Here is a 22595-nt window from a genome sequence, read left to right on the forward strand (position 1 = left end):
TCCTAGCTGGTAAGATTTACCTAATAAGAACATAAGCATTGCCATGATGGGGCACACTGAAGATCCATCAAGCCTAATATCCTGTTTTCAGCAGTGGCCAATACAGGTCACAAGTACCTGGCAAGGTCCCAAAAGAGTAAAACAGATTTTATGCTGCTTAGTCTAGAAATAAGCTGTGGATTTCCCCATCTTAATAATGGTTTATGGACTTTTGTTTTAGGAAATTAGGCAAACCTTTTTAAACCCTGCTAAGCTAATTGCTGTGACCACATCGCAACGCTCTCCTCCCACCCTATTCTCAATCCACCAAACTCAGTGTGCTATTCTTTTCCTTTATTAAGCTCTTGTAATGTTAGGAAATTCTACTTTACGGAGAGGGTGGTGGATGCCTGGAATGCGCTCCCGAGAGAGGTGGTGGAGAGTAAAACTGTGACTGAGTTCAGAGAAGCGTGGGATGAACACAGAAGATTTAGAATCAGAAAATAATATTAAATATTGAACTAAGGCCAGTTACTGGGCAGACTTGCACGGTCTGTGTCTGTGTATGGCCGTTTGGTGGAGGATGGGCAGGGGAGGGCTTCAATGGCTGGGAGGGTGTAGATGGGCTGGAGTAAGTCTTAACAGAGATTTCGGCAGGTGGAACCCAAGCATAGTACCGGGAAAAGCTTTGGATTCTCGCCCAGAAATAGCTAAGAAGAAAAAAAATAAATAAATAAATAAATTTTAAATTGAATCAGGTTGGGCAGACTGGATTGACCATTCGGGTCTTTATCTGCCGTCATCTACTATGTTACTATGTAAACCGTGCTGAGCTCTATATTCATGGAGAGGATGCAGTATATAAACTTAAGGTTTAGTTTAGTTTAGTTTAACTATAGAAATATTTTCTCCAGTTTGTTTTAAATTTACCTTTTAGTTGCTTCAATGTGTGCCCCCTAGTCCTAGTGTTTTGGTTGTTTTTTTTAAATCCACCTGTTCCGTTCCACTCAGTATTTATAGACATTATTATGGCACTTGGGGTGATGAAGGGTGATGGTTTTCCCATCTCAAGATGGGGTTTCTTTCTTTCTAGCTTTGATGGCTTTTCTATTAATTCCTTTCATTTTGTTGTAATTTGGGCGATATATGTTACTACTTACCTCGATATTTACCTGTTGAATTCAACATAAGTTTTTTTTCTTACATTTATAAGATACTTTATGGAAAAAAAAGGAAGCATGGTGAAATGTCCGGGTTTTTAAGGTGCTGTTCCAAAGTAACCTTTTTTCTCCAAAATAGAGGGAAAAAGGTTGACTCAAATATAAACCAAGAGTTTATATCCAAGTACAGTAATGCTCTCTCTCCTTTCTACCTCCCCCACGGCACCAATAATCTTATCTTCCCTGAGGTGTCCTGGCCCATCCCAGCCTGGTAGCTCCAGCCACAACCCCAGCTATTGCAAGCCTCCTGTGAGCCTGCCTTAAGCCACGGTGGTCCAGTGGTGAGCCGGGACAGGAGCAATCCCTCCCACATCCTGTCCCAGTTGGCTCTGCTCCACCCCGCCTCCCTCCCATCCCCCGGACCCATCCACAGTCTATCTTTGATGTCATGGTGGTCCAGAGGTAAACTGAGGCAGGAGCAATGCTCTTATGCCCCTGCTCCATCAGACTCATTGTTGAAAATGGCTGTTGCGAGTTTCCATGGCAACTTCATGAATGCCTAAAAATCTCGGTTTATATTTGAGTATATACAGTAATACTGTTGGACCCAATTGAAATTGTATATATATTACCCATATGATACAGTGTCTTATATCCCGCAATTTTCTACAAGGAATCTATGTGCTTTACAATAAGAATTGAATCTAGTTCAAGTTATATTTTTAAATCAGATCTTCTCGTTGTTAAAGGGAAAAGGTGAAAGATAGGAGGTTGTCTATAGAGAGAAAAGGTATGTCTTTAGTTTCTTCCGGAAGTCAAGATAAGTGGTGGGTTGTCTTAGGTATGTTGGAAGTTTGTTCCAGATAAAAGGTCCTTGTATTCAAAGGTAGCCTCAAACATCTTCCGCCGAACTCGTTGAGGTGATAGGAAGGATAATTTGAAACAATGCGATATTTGTGAATTGAAGGAGGAGTGTGGGACTTTGATAACAGAAGTTAGTCCATTTGAGTTTGTAAGGACACATTGCATGTAAATCACCTAACGTAGGCTTTCTCTTCTTGTAATCCGCTTTGAATCACTATTGAGAATCGTGTGGATAATAAATATGAGAAGAGTATAAAGTTTGTTAAAATGGTTGACTTGTCATCGGCTTTCTTATGGTCTCTGCTCTCAACATTTATTTAGCGCAGAACGGCCTACAAGCAAACATTCACAGTGGAGTACATTTGGACAATACAAAGACTATACAGTAGTTTAAGGACAAGGACTATACGGCAATTTAAGTAGAGGTTCAGAAAGGAGAAGGGAGAGTAGAAGGAAGGGGGAGTTTAAGGGGGGTGAGGGGTAGATGGTTCATAGACAACCCCGCGAAAGACAAAGGTGCGCGCCGACAACTGAGCGCAAGACGGAGGTGCGCACCGAAGAAAATTACAGTTTTTAGGGGCTCCGACAGGGGGTTTTGTTGGGGAGCCCCCCCCCAGTTTACTTAATAGAGATTGCGCCGGCATTGTGGGAGGTTTGGGGGGTTGTAACCCTCCACATTTTACTGTAAACTTAACTTTTTCCCTAAAAACAGGGAAAAAGTGAAGTTTTCAGTAAAATGTGGGGGGTTACAACCCCCCAAAGCCCCCACAACGCGGCGCGATCTCTATTAAGTAAAGTGGGGGGGGGGTTCCCCCCACGCCCCCCCCCCCCCGGAGCCCTAAAAACAGTAATTTTCTGCGGCGCGCGCCTCCGCGCAGCGCTCAATTGTCTGCGCGCGCCTTTGTCCCGGCACGCTTTTGACCTGACACTGGGGGTAGATTGCAGTTGTCATTTTAGTTGAAGAGGAGGATCTTTACCAGAAGGTCATCAATGAGTTCTGTAATCTGATTTGCGGGGTAGGGGGGGGGAAGTTGGTTCCAGAATTGAGGGATGAAGTGACTGTAGGAGCGTTTGCGGGCGGTTTCTGATAGTTTGTGTTGTGCAAGAGGGAGATTCCCCCATTGTTGGGACAAAGATACTCACAATGGGGGTCTTTTACTAAGGCGCACTAGCCGATTTAGCGCGTGCTAAATATTAGTGTGCGCTAAATGCTAACGCGTCCATAGAATATAATGGGCTGTCTTTAACATTTTTATAGTTGTAACTAATTAGTCCCCCAGACCTACTACTGCTTCACTGCTCTCCTACCCCCTCCCCCCCCAATTTATATCATATCACATTTACTTTTGGGGCAAACCTGAATTGGGTTTTCATATTTTTGGTTACAATCGCTTGGAGTTAAATACTGTTTTCACTTTCTCCCTGATTGATGCTTTCTTTTGCTTTCACCCTCCCCCCCCCCCCCCCCCGACTTGTTGATAGCACTGAAGTGTGCCAGAAATAGCAACAGCTGCCACTGAATCAAAAATGCATTTTGCTTCCTCAGTCCCTGTGTCAGAATGTGATCTATTTCATTAAATAACTTTTTTTTTTAATATCTTTATTCATTTTAATAAAGCCAAAAATAAGTGCAACATATTTCACAGACATTTTAAATTTTAACAACACTTAAATTCTATCAAATTTTTATGACAAATACATATATCATCCCCCCCTTTATACATATCCAACAATTGCACTCTAAGTAACTCCCCACCCACCCTCCCTGGACGTGCATGATCAAAGGGCAAAATCAACAATCACTCCTTACAGAATTCTGTCAATGGCTCTCAAACATCCATAAATTTCTTATAATGTCACTGTTGTATGGCCATCAAATGCTCCATTTTAAAAATGTGGCATAGAGATTCCCCACCAGAAAGTATAATTTAACCGATCCCAGTTTTTCCAATTATGGCAACCCCTGTCATAATACAGAGAAGTGTATTATTATGGGAAGATATTTGGCTTTTGATCTTCATTAACGTGCTAATAACACGGTATTGTACGTCAACGCTACTGGATTTTCCAATAATTTATTCACTTGATCCCAAATGGATCTCCAGTATCAATGGACAATAGAACAGTAAATGATCCAACGTCCCAACTTCAAGATGACATCTATTAGACTTGGAACTATCTAATTTCTGTAATCAAACAGGGGTCCAAAATGCTCTATATAACAAGAAAAACCATGTTTGTTTCATAGATGCAGACGCCATACACCTCATCCTCCAAGTCCAAATTCGTGGCCATTGAGACGCAGAAATCTGCTGCTTTATCTCAATGCTCTAAATGTCATGAAGACCAGTCTTTGGTTTCTTATTCAAAAATTCAGATATTAATTTTTACCACTGAGTGGCCAGGAAATCTGTCTGGAAACATAGTACCGGCAAACTATACTGATTTTTAAGATTTTGCCAATCAGGGAACCCCTTCTGAATGGCTTGCTTCAACTACAACCATCTATAATTTTGAGACTTAACAATACCAAAAGATTGTTGCAGTCGTGGAAAATCAAGCATTTTCCCATGTGAAATAACATCATCTAGTGTATGTGTGCCCGCCTTCATTCAATACTTCCAGATGACCTTAAACCTGCCAATTTGAATCTTGGAGTTCTGCCAAAGGGACTGACACGTGGATTTATGAATCAGAATAGGTGTTAAATTATTAATAAATTTTAATATCTGTCATGTGTCTAATAACATTCTATTGTCCTTATACAGCCTAGGTAACTTGATACTCTAGATGTGACCCAATCTCAATGAAGACAGGAGTTGCCATTCCAACCATAACCAATCTGGAAGATTTTTCATGAGCTTGGGGAGGATCAAATACATACCCTGATGCATTATATAGGCTTGATTATTTCATTAAAGAATTATTGAATGGTTGAGTCTTGTGCCAATTAGCTTTGAAAGATTGCTGTTTCCTATGAATGTTTTGATTTTTAGAGCCTCTTGTCACCCACATTCTTATTTATCAATATCTAGGCAGATTGCAATTAATATTGCATGTGTTTGATGAATATTTTAGCTCTGACAATGAAACGGAAGTCTTGAAGACTAGAACCTGCTTACTGCTACTACCTAAATTCTTACAAATGGTCACGTCATTGTTTCCAAGTTTGTTATTTCTTTGATATACCATCTATCAAAAATTTATCTAGACATTTTTAAAAACCCCAAAAAACAATATCCACATGTGACAATTAAAAATTTGCAAGGGGGGAATACTAGACCATAAAGGACTAACATGACAGGAAGAGAGGAACAAGAGGTGGTAAAAAAAATGCATTGACATTTAAAAAAAATAATAATTTTTAATAACGGAAGGGAGAGGACAAAACAAATTGGGAGTGTTTCGCTTCGAAGGAAGCGTTTGGAGTGGAAAGCCTGAACAGAGTATTTTCCAAAGGGGGAAATAGAGGCTCTGATATTAAGTACTATATGCGTCCTTGAATAGGAAAGTTTTGATTTTTGACCTAAATAATTCTAAGGATGACTCTTATTTAATGTGGAGGGGAAGAGCATTCTGAAGTGAGGGTGCCATAACGAAGAAAATAGACTTTCTGGTGGTATCATAAAAAATGTATTGAGTGGAAGGGACTTCTACTAGGTCTTGATAATTTGAGCTTAGATTACCCACCCAAGCAGCAAAACTAGACTATCAACTCTCCAATTTACTGATAATGACTACAGACTACAAATCGTTTAGAAAAGAAATAAAAACCATCCTATTCAAGACATCCTTTAAGACAAACTAACACCGCAAGACTCATCCCAATTCTCTGTAACAAACCGCTCTACTATTCAATTACTCTGGAAATGGCCAGATAACTTCTTTTGTAATCCGCCTTGAACTGCAAGGTATTGGCGGAATAGAAATCACTAATGTAATGTAATTACGGGTTGCAGTATAGGGGATTAAATGTTTCTCTTTAAAGGATGGGATATTGGATTGTTTGGTTTTGTAAGTGAGGAGTAGAATTTTAAATGTGATGCAGTAGGGAAGCCAGTGTGCATCGCGTAGAAGAGGGGTGACATGGTTGAATTTTTTTGTATGGTATATAAGTTTAACAGCTGCATTTTGTAGTCTGCATATCTCTTTCTGACTGATAGTGAGTTGCAGTAATCAATGTTGGAAATGACTAAGGAATGGATAAGAATATTTAATGAATGGGGATCGAGCAACGATGCAATAGAGCGGATGAGTTTCAGTTTATAGAAGCATTTACTGACCACCAAGCTGATTTGCTCGTGGAAGGTAAGGTTTTGATCCAAAATGATATCCCAGCAAATGTGCTGTTGTCTTTCGTAGGCTTAGATACATGTGTCCCAACCTAAGAAGAGGTACCAGGTCTTAGTGCATGCTTACTTGAGAAACGAAGCAACATTGTCAGTTGGGTTATATTTATAACTAAAAAAAAAAATTTTTAATTTGCCAAACATTTTGAAAATTAATTCTTTTGAAATTTTGCTATTATCTTCTATTTATCATTTGTAAATCATTCCCTGTTTATTTAATTGCTGTAAATCGAGTTGAGTTTTCTCAGAATGATGACTCGATATACAAAGTTAAGCTTTAGTTTAGTTTAGTTTAATTGAAACGGTATATCTCTGGCAAATGAAATGATAGAAAGATGTGGTTTGCTGCATTTAAATTGGCTTCTTCTTGATTACTTAGCCAGCTGACCAACTCAATTGCTAAGACTTGGTCCCTAGTCTTGGATTATGGCACGTATTTTCTTTGATCTCTTGCACTTCTCAGTGTTTATCTGCAACAAGTTGGCAACCATGTCTAGGACCCTTTAGCTGCCAGATGGACCTTTGGAATCATGTTTTGCTTGAAAGGAACCGTTTGCTGACTTGTACTGCCATAACTTTCTGGGATTTTCTTTTTATTACCCTTTTCTTTCTCCATTGAGTGTAGTTGCCCCACCTTTTTTATTCTTTCCAACCTAGCAGAAGGGATGGAGAATAGCTGAATGTTTGGGTCAAAATAACTTCTAAAATTAAACTGAATGGGATGAAACTTGGGCATTTGGGGGGCAGGAAACTAGTAAAAAGATACATCAGATTTGAAAATAGGCCAAATGAGACCTAGGGATTACAGATAAATAAACCCCCTCCCCCCAAAAAAAATATCCTAGTGCATTTCTATGGTAGAAAAAGTTTCAGCTTCCATAACAGTGAGTGAAGCATAACAGGGACTTTCTCCTTTCACTCACCCTCTTTACGCCCCCAACCTAAAGAAATCTACCACTTGCAACTGCTCTGTCAGCGTTCAAAATAAGCCCATTGACCCACAAACTGTTGACACCCCCCAAATGATCACGGCAACTGCCCCATAATCCTGTAAATTGTCCCCCTACAACGGCTTTACCATCTTGCAAACTGCCCCATCTCCAAAAATAACCTTAACTTTCTAAGCATCTTGTAAACTACTGTATATAATTTGATCCGAATATAAGTCGAGAGCCCCTTCCCCCCCAAAAGGAGAGAGAAAAAAAATAAAAATAAAATATATATATATATATATGGTTGACTCGAATATAAGTCGGGCAGCTTAATATTCAAGTGCCCTGCCCTGTCAGGCTCTGCACCCAGCACCCTCCCTGCCAAACTCTGCACCCAGCCCCCTTCCTCCCCCTGTCAGGCGCTTCACCCAGCTCCCTTCCTGCCAGGCACTGCACCCAGAACCCTTCCCTCTCTCCCCTGCCAGGCATTGAACCAGCCCCCTTCCTTCCTTCCCCCATCAGACTCTGCACCCTCCCTCCCAGGATCTGCCCCTTGTCCTCTCCCTGCCCTAGCCTCATACCGCATCTTGCTGATCCCCGGTGGAGGCGCAGCGGGCAGGAGCAAACTTTCCAAGTTCCTGCCTGCTGCTAACCGGCCACTGAGCGGCCGAAGAAACCCGCGACAGCCGGTTAGCAGCAGGCCAGGAATTTGGAAAGTTTGCTCCTGCCCGCTGTGCCTCCACCGTGGATCGGCAAGATGAGGTATGAGGTTAGGGTAGGGAGGTGGTCAGGGAGCAGAGCCTGGCAGTAGCGGCCTGCAATAATTCTGGGAGGGGGGTGTATTGTTGGCTTGAATATAAACCGGAACCCCCATTTTTGGCCAATTTTTTGGCCTAAAAATTCCAGTTTATATTTGAGTATATACGGTACTACACTCAAAAACAAACACCCAAACCCCACCCCCTGCAATTGTTCCATCACCCTGTAAACTCTCTCATGCGCCAAACTATTCCATGCCACTGCCCCACTTTCCAAAAAAACACCTCCCACACTGCTATATCTCCACTCAACTTGCCTCATCTCTCAACCCCCTCCCCCCACACACACATACAACTCTCCAGTGGACACACAGAGGACCAACACAAATAGATATAAGCACACACACATTAACATGCCCATTCGTGTGCACACATGCGAACAGGTACATACTTAGAAATATATGTACATGCATAAATATGAGCACACAGCTAGAGCCCACAAAAATATGTGCGTGCGCATGTACATACAAAACAGATATAAATATAAAAAAAGCATGTGTGCATAAGTGTGTACATGCCTCCCCCCTCAATACACATGCAAGGATTAGAAAGAATTCCATTTCCTTATTTGTTGTAGAATTCTACAAGGTTTAGCTTATACAGTAAAACTGTGGATTGCAAGTAACTTGGTGTGCAAGTGTTTTGCAAGACAAGCAAAAACATTTATTAAATTTTAACTTGATGTACAAGCAATGTCTTGCAATATAAGTACACACAGTATACACGTGTATCACAACTGAGCCGATGGTTTTCCTCTCTCTGTCGCTGCAGGAATGTAGTGACTGTTCTAAATGAGCGAGGTCTTGAAATACAAGTATGTATAATATTTTGTATTAAAGTTTTTGGGTTGTGGAACGAATCGTCTGAGTTTCCATTATTTCCTGTGGGGAAATTCGCTTTGCATTTCAAGCATGCTTCTGGAACGAATTATGCTTGCAAACCAAAATTTTACTGTATTTACTATTCAGTTTTTCCTATTATTAGGTGTGATGTCCTTTGTTTGTTTTACCTCTAAATGCATACATACAGTATATTTTTAAAAATTATTTATTGATTGTTCAGTAACATGGTTACTGAATTCCATTTAATCATAGTATTATATCCCAGAGGGCCAAGGTTGAACAGGAGGATGTAGTCTGTGATTGCTCAGTTCTGGGAGATAAGACCAGCTATTCAGAGGAAGTTTGTGTGACTAGTGATAACATTCATGAGAAATATATACTGTATATATATTACTACTTGCAGCCTGGAGGTATTAAAGTATCAAATATGGTGACGGGTAAGACCTTCCAGTCTGCCTGTTTTTCAATTTCTGCTGCTTTGCCATAGATCCCAGTTGGTCTCTAGGTTCCCTTCAGCTAGAGGGGTCCTCTGAGCTTACTCCATGCTTTCTTCAATTCTGTTACTGGTTTTGTCTTTAACCTCTCCCATAGAAGGCCTTTATAGGCGTCTCTCACCTACTCCATGGTGAAATATTTTCCAGTGTTCCTCAGTCCACCCTGCTTGGAGTCTCGTGTTATCACCTCTTATTCCACTGATAAGGATGTGCACTATTTATACTTTTAAAGTTTTTTTCTGAAAAAAGACCAGTTCGCTAACTGTCCCATGCTTAAATGACCCGCAGACACCTTCGGTTGATACAACACAGCTATGCTCCAGAATAATTTAATGAAATAACAAACTTCTGGGCACGATGGACCACTGGTCTGACCCAGCAGCGGCAATTATTATATTCTTACTAGTTGTTTAGCCCGTTACATTAACGGGTGCTAGCAGCCCTTCTCCCTTACTTTTACCTCCTCCCTGTCCAGCAGCACCCCCACCCATTCCCTGCTCCCCCTATATAGCAGTAGCCCTTCTCCTTTTATCTCCCCCTGTTCAGCATCACCCCATTTCCAGCTCCCCATATCCAGCAGTAGCTCTTCTCCTTTGCAGGAGCCCTTCTCCCTTCCTTTTACCTTCCCCCCTCCACCCCCCACCCCCCGTCTAGCAGCACCTCTTCCCTGCTTCCCCTATCCAGCAGTAGGTCTCCCTTCCTGTTACCTCCCCCCCTGTCCAGAATCACCTCTTCCCTGCTCCTGTACTGCAGCACCCTCTTACCTGCTCCCCCTGTCCAGTCCGGTGATCGTCAGTGAGGACATGAAGTCTGCCAATCAAGTGAAGCAGGCTTCGTCCAAGGCAAGACAAATCATGGGCTGCATACGAAGGGGTTTCGTCAGTCGTAAGGCGGAAGTCATTATGCCATTGTATAGATCCATGGTGAGGCCCCACCTGGAGTACTGTGTGCAATTCTGGAGGCCGCATTATCACAAGGATGTGCTGAGACTGGAGTCGGTGCAAAGAATGGCCACCCGGATGGTCTCGGGACTCAAGGATCTACCGTACGAAAAACGGCTTGACAAATTGCAGCTGTACTCGCTCGAGGAGCGCAGAGAGAGGGGGGACATGATCGAGACGTTCAAGTATCTTACGGGCCGCATCAAGGCGGAGGAAGATATCTTCTTTTTCAAGGGTCCCACGACAACAAGAGGGCATCCGTTGAAAATCAGGGGTGGGAAACTACGAGGTGACACCAGGAAATTATTTTTCACTGAAAGAGTGGTTGATTGCTGGAATAGTCTTCCACTACAGGTGATTGAGGCCAGCAGCGTGCCTGATTTTAAGGCCAAATGGGATCGGCACATGGGATCTATTCACAGGGCAAAGGTAGGGGAGGGACATTAAGGTGGGCAGACTAGATGGGCCGTGGGCCCTTATCTGCCGTCTATTTCTATGTTTCTATGTTTCTATCTCCAGCCATCAGGCTGGCTCCTGCAGGGAGTCTAGTTCCTGTCCGGTCCCCGCCAGGCGTGCGAGCCTGCTCCGCCCCCTCCCGACCTGCCGGGAGTATTTGAATTAGACCCGACGGTTCCTGTTGAGGGAAGCACTCCTCACCGGACTCAGCGGTGAACTCCAGCCATCGGGCCGACATCCGCCGCAGAGAGTAGCCACCGCCGCGTCTTTCAAAGAATCGTAAGCCGCGCATGCGCACTTCCTATGTGTCGCTACAGCTCACGGAAAACCGGCGCACACTTAGGAAGTGCGCATGCGCGGCTTACCATTTTATTATATTAGATAATAGCATAGTAGATGACGGCAAATAAAAGGGGGACGGGACTTGATATGCTGCTTTTTCTGTGTGGTTTACACAATCAAAGTGGTTACAAGGGATAATGAAGGGCTAAGTGACTTGCCCAGAGTCACAAGGAGCTGCAGTGGGAATCGAGCTCACAACCTCAGGGTACTGAGGCACAGCTGCTCTCGCCCCTAGGCTGCTCCTATACAGTCCATCCAGCCCATTAAAATAAACTCCGAACATAAACATGTCTATTCTGCTGTTAGCAGCCAAGTCTAAAGCAAACAACAAGAATTCAAAGAATTGCCGTTAAAAAAACAAACAAACCCCAAAACAATACACAAAGGGGTCCTTTTACTAAGGCGCGCTAACCGATTTAGCGCACGCTAACCGCTGTAGCACGCGCTAAAGATTAGCGCGTGTTAAATGCTGAAGGCGTCCATTATATTCTATGAGTGCCTTCTGTAGCGTGCGCCAAAAACGATTAGCATGCGCTAAATTGGTTAGCACGCCTTAGTAAAAGGACCCCCAAAGATATACAGCAATTAGAATTAAACAAAAATATCCTGTCTATGTGATAACACTACTCCCCAGTTAAGAATTTCTGAAAGAGCAAAGTTTTACCCAAACTGAGAATGAGTGGAATTCTAGAGCAGGGGGTCCACATCCTATGCCTCTTGCGTCATGTCTGGCCTGTGGCCAAAGTTCATCTGGCCCAACAGCAGGAGGAGGGTTAGGAAAGTTTGGAACTACCTGGGGCTACCCCTGCGCAGGCTGCTCTACTGCAGCACCTTAGGGGAGTTGTGGGTACCTCCAGCTGTGCTTTTGACCCGTACAGCTTCCCTGTCAATCCACGTAACCTAGACCGGTCCTCGATGATGGGCAGCATGCCAGCCCCTGACCCTTCATTACAGGTGCTGGAGCATTGCCAGGAGAGGAGCAGAGTACAAATACTGTTACAAGGGGCATCCTGGAGAAGAGGGCCAGGAGAAGGAGGAGAGTGTGGCGGAGCAGTTAGAGCTACAGCCTCAGCGGCCTGAGGTTGTGGGTTCAAACCCCGGCGCTGCCCCCTGTGACTCTGGGCAAGTCACTTAATCCTCCACTGCCCCAGGTACATGAGAGATTGTGTGCCCAGCAGGACAGAGAAGGAAAATGCTTGAAGAACCTGTATGTAAACCACTTTGAGTGTGGTTGGATACAACTCCCAATCCCTTTCCCTAACTGGGGCTTGATGCAGTAATCCGTGCATTAAGTTTCAGAACACAAAAAAAACACCTTTTACTCCCAATGTTGTAAATTACTGCATGTGAAATAAATACCACAGTGTTAAAAAGTGTGCAGCCAGAGAGAAAACCCCCCAGTGCTATAAACGACCACCATGGTAATCTGTAGTCATTTATAGCATTGTGAGAAAAATTGACTCACGCGCTGACAGGAAGGGAGGCATGTTAAAAAAAAAATAAAAAAAGACTAGCTGGTCTCCCTTACCACTGTCCCTTATCCCCTACCTTTAAAAGTCCCCCCGCCCCCCCGGACTGTCTAGCCCAGGGCACCTCTCATAAGGCACTCTACTAGTACAGTTGGACCCCTTCCTGGATCAATAATACTTACCTTGTGTGCAGAGGTGTCCAGCACTTGTCATCTTGTCCCATAACTATTTTGAAAAATGGCAGTGCCTGACCCCTAGTAGTGAGTCAGGCTCTATGGCTAGAGATCAGCCTGCCAAATAAGGCGGTATCTCCTTTATTTGGGAAACTTTGCTCTGTTTGAAACATAGAAAAATGAAGGCGGATAAGATAAAGACCATATGGCCTATCTAGTCTGCCTAACCATACTATCTACTGTCTCCCTTAGAGATCCAGCGTATTTGTCCTAAGCTTTCGTGAATACTGATGTGCTTTTTGGTCTCCACCCCCTCTCCGTCTCTTCGTGAAAAAGTATTTTCTAAGGTTGCTTCTGAATCTATCCCCTTTCACCTTCATTCCAAAGTTTCCTTTCAATTGAAAGAGACTCGCTTCATGCGCAGTTATGCCACGTAGGTATTTAAACGTCTCTCTCATATTTCCCCCCTCCCGCCTTTCCTCCAAAGTATACAGATTGAGATCTTTAAGTCTGTTCCCATAAGCTTTATGACGAAGCCCACTGACTATTTTAGTTGCCTTCCTCTGGACTGACTCCATCCTTTTTATATCTTTTTGAAGGTGCAGTAAAGACATTTTTAAAAATAAATAAGTCCCATTTGGGCTATGTTCATTTTAAGATAGGCAGTAGGCTGAGACTTGGACCTGGATTCCTGCTGAAATTTCTGTTATGCCATGCCCATGATGTGCTTTTCTGGGCTCCATTCCCAATTTTCTGCCACGCTGTTTTTTTATTTTGACATGAAAAAGATACTTTTCTTACAGTACTAATGTTATTCCATTTTGTGTTTACAATGCATACAATTTACACTACATTGAAAACTCTGCACTGAAAGTAGAGGTGACACATCTCTGAGCCTGGAGACATGGAGGAGCATAATCAAAAGAGACATCTAAGTCCGTTTGCGTCTAAGTCGCAAGTCTTCCAAAGTAAAAACAGCCTAGGACACATTTTCGAAAAATACGTCCAAAATTTTTTTTGTTTCGAAAATCGTCTAATTATACGTCCTGCTAATCTGATCATCCAAGTTGCTAAATCGTCCATCTTTATACATTTCCGTCCAACTTTTCGTCCAAGTGAAAAATGCCTAGAACAAGCCCTGTTGGACATGGGAGGGGTCTGCAAAATGATGGACTGAACACCCAGACATGGCACCTAAATAGTGGGGTACCTTACAGGGCATTGCTGTGAACTTCACAAAAAGGGTGCCATGTCATCATCTCACTACAGCTCCCTTATAGGTCATGGTGAGCCCCCCAAACCACCTCCAAAATCCCCTAGACCCACTTATGTACCATCCCAATAGCCCTTATGGCTGCAGAAGCCACATATATGCCAGTACAAAAGGGTTTTGGGGGTGTATAGGGGAGTGCACTTATTTAAGTATCAATGCAGTGATTACAGGGGCTTATGGGCATGGGTCCTCCTCTCCATGGGTCCCTAAACCACCCCCAAGACGGCTTAAGCCGCCTCTGTGCTGGACGACTAGGCTTTCTTATGCCAGGCGGCCAGGTGATGATGGTCTGGAGGCTGAAATTTAAAGTTGTGAATAAAATTTTTATGGGGGTGGGGAGGTTGGTGATCACTGGGGTAGTGTGTGGGGGTCTGTTTTATGTGTTTGTCGTGCTTATCTGGTGACTTTAGGTGGATTTTTGTGACTTAGACCATGTTTTAAATGGTCTAAGTCACAACGTCCAAGTTCCGTCGATCCTGGGCTGTATAACTTTCGGTTATACATGCAGTACGACTAAGTCTAAGCTGGCCCACGTCCCGCCCAACTCCCGCCCTCGACACGCCTCCCGAAACGCCCTGTTTAGCTTTGGTTGTTCAGCGGCACTATGAAGGTCTAGGTCGTTTAGAAATATATCCAAAACCCGTTTTTATTATTGACAATTGGACGTATTTGGGAAATGTTCGTCCAAGTGCCGACTTAGGCCGGTTTTTGGATGTTTTTCTCTTTCGATTATGAGCCCCATAGGTGGCTTTTCTGAACTGCAATGAATTCACAGCACATTCACCCAAAAATCTATTTGCTTTAAACTTGAATCTAGATTGTCTGATTAATGTTTATCGGTAATCTAGTAGGTTTTTTTCCCCCCACACAATACATTGTCTTCTTTTATGCCTTTAGCATGACATTTTTGAGTGGGGGGTGTCCTGCTGGTGGGAGTATGATGGATTGGATTTATATACTGCTTCCTTACCACATTGTTAAAGTGGTTTACAGTAAAAATAAAATTACAGGAGGCTCAGGAGTAATGTAAGGAAATACTTTTTTACAGAAAGGATGGTAGATGCGAGGAACAGTCTTACGGAAGAAGTGGTAGAGACAGAGACTGTGTCTGAATTCAAGAAAGCCTAGAGGCACGTGAGATCTCTTAGAAAGAGGAAGAGATAATGGTTACTGCGGATGGGCAGACTGGATGGGCCATTTGGCCTTTATCTGCCACCATGTTTATATGTTTCATAAAGCTCTATGACATCACAATGCAGGTGTAAAGAGCCTTAGCAATAGGGAGAGGAGGAGATAGTGGAAGCTATTTCTGTCATCGTGTTTCTACATTTCTAATACAATATTAATTAGCCTGTTAAAAAAAAAAAAAACCACCAAGTTTTAAGAAGTCTGCAAAATCTCAGATGATGAGACGCATTATGAAGCTCATCCAGGGTCTCTAGCAGTATTCAAATCCAAGCTAAAAGCCCACTTTTTTGAAGCTGCTTTCTCCCACTCACTGTCAGATACCTATACCCATCGCATCATTCCTTCTGCTAGAAACTCCCCAACCCTAAGATGTCCTGTCTGTTTGTCCAAAATGTTCATGTTTCCCCGAAAATAAGACACTGTCTTATATTAATTTTGGGCCCAAAAAAGGCACTAGCTCTTATTTTTGGGGATGTCTTATTTTTTTCATGTACAATGATCATCTCTCCCTTCCTCTTCTCCACCCCAATTCTTCCTATTTCCTTCCTCCCCTTTCACCCATCCCCTTGTGCAGTATCTTTCTATCCCTGCCTCCCATCCCTTGTGCAGCAGAACCCTTACAGCTTCTCTCCCTCTCTTCCTCCCTTCCCCCCGTGTAGCATCTTTCTAACTCCCTGCCACGCACATCCCCCCCCCCCCGGCCAACCCATCTCTCCCTCCCACGCGAATCGCGAGACCGAAATAAATACCTTATAACAAACCGGCAGTGTCAGCAGCAATCTAGACAGGCTGCTTCGCGGCCTTCTATCTTCCTGTCTAGATTTCTGCTGACACTGCCGGTTTGTTATAAAGTATTTATTTCAGTCTCGCGGTTCGGGTGGGAGGGAGAGATGGGTCGGGGGAGAGAAGCACTGCTGCTGCCAGTGACTAGAGCTTATTTTCGAGGGTAGGGCTTATATTAAGACCTACCTCAAAAATCATGCTAGGGCTTATTTTTGGGGTATGTCTTATTTTCGAGGAAACACGGTAGGTTGTAAGCTCTTCTTACCAGGGACCGCCTATTGAATGTTAAATGTACAGCGCTTAGTGCACTTTTCAGCACTATAGAAATGATAAATAGTCGTAGGGTATGAAACCGCTCTGTTCCTTGCGGTGGAGAGTTTAATAACATCCAGAGAAGCTGAAGAAGACGTCTTTGAGATGAAAAAAGTAAGCGTCCAGATGCGTACTTCATCAATTTGTTAACAAGATAAGCCGGAAGTCCCAAACGAAAGATTTGTAAACTAAACACAATATCTGAAAAATAATTGAAAAACAATGTAATAAGGTGACAGATCTTTGTTCTTGACATCCATCCACTGTGGCATAAACCGTTCCTCCACCAACACCTCTTCCTTCGATTTGTCCTTGGCTCCCATGCTGGGCACAGACTCTGAAGGTGCAGTGAATCACAGGGGCAATGCAGCAGTAACTTTCCGCTGCTGAGTCTGTGCTCCAGGTGGCAGGAGCCGGGAGCACAGGGCCATCCAGCACAGCCTGGCAGGGTTATTTCTGTTTGTTTCCCACAGCACAACTTCATGGTGTCGTTTATTTTCCTTGGATTGCGGCCACTGTAGTTTGATGCTTTATTGGGGGGGATACAGAGGTGGGAAAAAGATAGAATAATTGTTTTGCCAACTTTCAAGTCTAATGTTGTTTTCATTGTTTATACTGAAAAATATGTTTGGATCAGAAAGCAAACTGTTTTTCACTGTAACAAAACAGTTTCCTATTTTGACTAACTCTGGCAGAAAAAACCTTACTCTTAAGTTCTGGGATAGAATGTTATATAGCGAGATATAGTGCCTGAAATGTGTATGTTTCTGTGTTGGTTCTATTATTATTATTATTTTTTAACTAAAAAGGGGAGACGAAATTTGAAAGAAGAAATTTCCCTGAATTCTTGTATAGATTCCCTTTTGCCAGATTATATATTAATAATACTTTTTCAGAGCGGTTTCGTCTGGAGAGGGGAGTTAGACAAAGATGTCCATTATAATAATAATAATAATAATTTTATTCTTATATACCGCCAAAGCCATAATAGTTCGAGGCGGTTTACAATAAGAAGAGCGATGATAGGCACAATGTAAAGACATTGGATACATGTAAGTAGGATACAGAGATAAGAGGAGCTGGAACAATCAGCGAAAATAGGTACACTGTAAAGTCATCGAATACATGTAAGCCGAGTATTGAGAAGGCTTGAGAGTTCTTGGTTACAATTCGGTTAGAGTATAAAGAAATAGGGCTTTAAGAGTTCTTAGGTTACAAATTTGTTGTACAAGTTTGTTTTTACTAGTTTTCTAAAACTTAGATAGGATGAGGAGTGCGTAATAATGCTACCCAGCCAATGGTTCAGATGACCTGCAAGTGTTCTGTCCAGGTATCTTTTATATCGGCAGGCCTTTATTGTTGGGTGGGTAAACATGTGAACTCTGCGTGTTGGCCTAATGGAACAATCCAAGTTGAAATGAGAGACCAAGTAAGTGGGGGCCGAACCAAGGATAGATTTGAAACAAAGACAGGCAAATTTGAACAGAACTCTTGCCTCCAGGGGCAGCCAATGAAGTTTTTGATAATAGGGGATTATGTAATCCCCTTTTTTTAATACCAAAATTCAATCGTACTGCCGAGTTTTGAATGATTCGGAGTCTTTGAATGGTTTTCTTGAAAGACCCCAAATAAATGATGTTGCAGTAAGCTTAGAATGGAGGATTGCCAGTAATCGGAATGAAGTTGCGTCGAAGTACTTTCTGATGGTTCTTAGTTTCCATAATGTCGAGAAGCCTTTTTTAATCAATAACTCCTTTGCTGTTTGATATTGTTCTGGAACCCTTGTTATTAGCTATTGAACAGGCAGAGGAGATTGAGGGTATTCCTTATGCAGGTCGGAAATATAAAATCTCTGCTTATGCAGATGATATTTTGCTTCATTTGAGGAATCCTGAAACTACCATTCCACATTTACTAGATTTGATCGAGAGATTCGGAAAATTTTCAGGATATAAGATAAATTGGAGTAAATCAGAGGTTCTTCCACTAAACGTACACTGTCCAAAAGGATTATTTGACAAATTCCCTTTTCTTTGGTAGGAAGAGGGTATAAAATATTTAGGCATTTAGATTCAGAAAACGTTGGAAGATACGATGAAAGTAAATGAAAAATCCTTATTACTAAAGGTCTCAGAAATGTGTGAGCAATGGAACCCACTACATCTGTCTTGGTGGGGGAGAGTTCAGACGGTTAAAATGATGACTTTGCCTGTGGTTTGCCACCAAATAGGTATGTTGGCAGTTTTTTTCAGGGGTCTTTTTATAAGAAATTAAATAGCATTCTTATCAAATTTATTTGGCTGGGTAAAAATGCGAGAATTGCTTTAGTATCTTTACAAAAACCGATTACGGAGGGTGGGTTAAATTTTCCCAATTTTATAGGTACCATATATAATGCGTCAGAGTATGTATTGGATACTCCCTGAGCTCATGGAACATCTCCCGGATTGGTTACATTTAGAATAGAAACTTATGTCCCCAATGTGACTATCTAATGTGTCGAGTATCAAATTACCTAGATCTGCTAAGGACAATATTATTCTATTAGACACCTAGAAAACATTGAAATTTATTGATAAATTAACAGATGTTCCAATGAGAAATCTACTTACCATTCCTTATGGCTAAACTCCAAGATTCAAATAGGCGGTGCTGGGGTCTCATTGAAGAATTGGATGCAGGCAGGTATTCGTACATTAGATAATATTATATCTAATGGGAGGCTGCTTGATTTTTCACGACCGCAACAATCATTTGTTATTTTAAAGACTCAAAATTATAGATGGTTGCAGTTGAAGCAGGCCCTTCAGAGTGGGTTCCCTGATTGGCAGAATCTCAAAAATTATTATAGCTTGCAGGTCCTATATTTCCAGACAGATCTTTATGGACATCAGGCCGCCCGATAGTATAAATTAATTTCTGAATTTTTGAATAAAAAAAACAAAAAATAATCTTAGAGATATTTGGAACATGGAGATAAAGCAGTATATTTCTGCATCTCGATGGCCATGAATTTGGACTTGGAGGTTGAAGTGTACAGCGTCAGCATCTATGAGACAAACTTGGTTTTTCTTGTTGCATAGGATTTTTTGGACCCCAGTTTGTTTGCAAAAGTTAGACAGTTCTAAATCTAATAGATGCTGGCATTGTCATATTGATATAGGGACTTTCGATCATCTGTTGTTTTATTGTCCTTTGATACTTAATTTTTGAAAGTCGATATGGGGCCAAATTAATGTAGTACTTGGGTCATCGATACCATTGACTTACGAAGCCATAATTTGTGGTACTCTATTACATGTTAAACCTTCTTTGGATCACTATAAAAGCCGTTTTTTCTTAATGATGGGAATAGCCAACCAGATGATAACACGCAACTGGAAGAGTTATGATAGACTTAATTATACTTTCTGGTGGGCAAACTTATGTTCTAGCTACAAATATGAAAGAATGAATGCATTTGAAAGGGTGTGGAGCCCATTTACATCATTTATTGAGTCACAATAGTTGTCATGTACCTTTTCTTTTTATTTGTCCTCCTTACACATCCAGGGTGGGAGGGAGGGAGATGGGAAAACATAATTATTATTCATTATATCTATTTTATTGAAATTATACATGTGGTTTTATTTTCATTAGTTAAGGGCGGGGGGGGGGGGTGAAAATGTTTGTTGTTAAAATATTTGTATATTTAAAGTGCATATTTCTTGCTTTCTATCTGTCAATATATTTTTATGGACAGATTTTATTAGGAAATAGCTGAAAATAACTACCAAAGCTTAAAGTTCTATCCAGTGAACATATTTGTTGACTTTTCTCTCACTTTGTTCATGCAAGAATGCTGTACACAAGTTACAAACTCAAAACCATGATACAGCACTGTACATAAAACATCAGAAGAAAACATTCAGACTGAAATTACAAGACAATAGACTATGGGCCTCATTTTCAAAGCACTCACACTTACAAGGTTACCATTGAACTTTGTAAGTCTAAGTCAGGGGTGGGCAACTCCGGTCCTCGAGGGCCAGAATCCAGTTGGGTTTTCAGGATTTCCCCCATGAATAGGCATGAGATCTATTTGCCTGCACTGCTTTCAATGCATATTCATGGGGGAAATCCTGAAAACCCGACTGGATTTCGGCCCTCAAGGACCGGAGTTGCCCACCCCTGGTTAAGTGCTTTGAAAATACGCCTCGATAGCCACAAAAAAACCCAACAGCAAAACCAAACTGTGCAACCAGCCCAAAAATTCACACCCCCCCTTTCCCAGTCACCGAAGGGGAAGTATCTTTCCACCCCCTACCCTCATTTGAAAATGAAAGGGGCTCCTTTGTACAGGGGGTTAAAATAAACCAGCATCAGGCATCGCAAAGTACTAGAACAATAATGTTTTCGCTGCTTTCCAAAATGACAGGAAATCCAAAATGACATCGGAAACATCAACTGCAGAGTTAGTAATATTGGCTGAGCTGTTCAACTGCAGTGTTAGAGCTAATTAAAGAAATTTCTGCAGAAGTTTCCAAGTTGATTACAAAGTCTGCAATCACTTCTGGAGAACATGATTGAAAAGCTAGATGTGCATTTTAACAGGCCACTTTTAGAAGAGCGCAAAGTTTACTTAAACAATTAACAATATTGCTAAACAGAAGGCAAAATAGATCCAATAAAAACAGAGAGAGGCATTTCTATCAACAGCAACTAAAGGATGTTAACTCAGCTAATAGCCTGAAATCTTTTTTTTTCAATGTTGTTTATTCATCATTTTTATTGAGTATTATGCCAAAAATACAGCTAATGAAAAATACAAAGTTTGTCAAAGTATGCATCTGACAAAGCACCGACAAAGGTGAAGGAACAGGAAATAACATGATAACGAGTGGAGGAGAATGTGGCGCAGTGGTTAGAGCTACAGCCTCCACAGCCTGAGATTGTGGGTTCAAACCCTACACTGCTCCCTGTGACCCTGGCCAAGCCACTTCATCCTCTACTGCCTCAGGTACATTAGTTAGACTTTGAGCCCATTAGGACAGATAGGGAAAATTGCTTGAAGTACCTGTATGTAAACTGCTTTGAGTGTGGTTGTAAAAACTAGTCCCAGTCTCTTTCCCTGATGTCATAATGTCTCATTCCACCAATAAAAGCCAACCTCATCTGTGATGTCATAATGGCTTCATTGTTCTATAGTTGGCTCACTTTTGATATTGTACTGGAGGAGAGTGTGGCACAGTGGTTAGAGCTACAGCCTCAACTCCCTGAGGTTGTGGGTTCAAACCCCACACTGCTCCCTGTGACCCTGGGCAAGTCACTTAATCCCCCACTGCCTCAGGTACATTAGTTAGACTTTGAGCCCATTAGGACAGATAGGGAAAATTGCTTGAAGTACCTGTATGTACAACTACAAAAATATGGTATACAAGTCCCAGTCTCTTTCCCTGATGTCATAATGCCTCATTCCACCAATAAAAGCCAACCTCATCTGTGATGTCATAATGGCTTCATTGTTCTATAGTTGGCTCACTTTTGATATTGTACTGGAGGAGAGTGTGGCACAGTGGTTAGAGCTACAGCCTCAACTCCCTGAGGTTGTGGGTTCAAACCCCACACTGCTCCCTGTGACCCTGGGCAAGTCACTTAATCCCCCACTGCCTCAGGTACATTAGTTAGACTTTGAGCCCATTAGGACAGATAGGGAAAATTGCTTGAAGTACCTGTATGTAAACTGCTTTGAGTGTGGTTGTAAAAACTAGTCCCAGTCTCTTTCCCTGATGTCATAATGCCTCATTCCACCAATAAAAGCCAACCTCATCTGTGATGTCATAATGGCTTCATTGTTCTATAGTTGGCTCACTTTTGATATTGTACTGGAGGAGAGTGTGGCACAGTGGTTAGAGCTACAGCCTCAACTCCCTGAGGTTGTGGGTTCAAACCCCACACTGCTCCCTGTGACCCTGGGCAAGTCACTTAATCCCCCACTGCCTCAGGTACATTAGTTAGACTTTGAGCCCATTAGGACAGATAGGGAAAATTGCTTGAAGTACCTGTATGTACAACTACAAAAATATGGTATACAAGTCCCAGTCTCTTTCCCTGATGTCATAATGCCTCATTCCACCAATAAAAGCCAACCTCATCGGTGATGCCATAATGGCTTCATTGTTCAATAGTTGGCTCCATTTTGTCTTATAGCAAACCGCGCTGTGAATATACTCATTTGCTT

General features: G+C 42.1%; 1 protein-coding gene across 1 annotated transcript in view; it reads left to right on the top strand.

Annotated features, from left to right (window-relative positions):
• LOC117354355 (mitogen-activated protein kinase kinase kinase 3-like) overlaps positions 1-22595 on the top strand; it is a 276906-nt gene that overhangs the window by 162487 nt on the left and 91824 nt on the right. The gene's annotated exons all lie outside the window — the stretch shown is intronic.

Source organism: Geotrypetes seraphini, chromosome 2 (genome assembly GCF_902459505.1).
Source record: "Geotrypetes seraphini chromosome 2, aGeoSer1.1, whole genome shotgun sequence".
Classification (NCBI taxonomy): domain Eukaryota; kingdom Metazoa; phylum Chordata; class Amphibia; order Gymnophiona; family Dermophiidae; genus Geotrypetes; species Geotrypetes seraphini.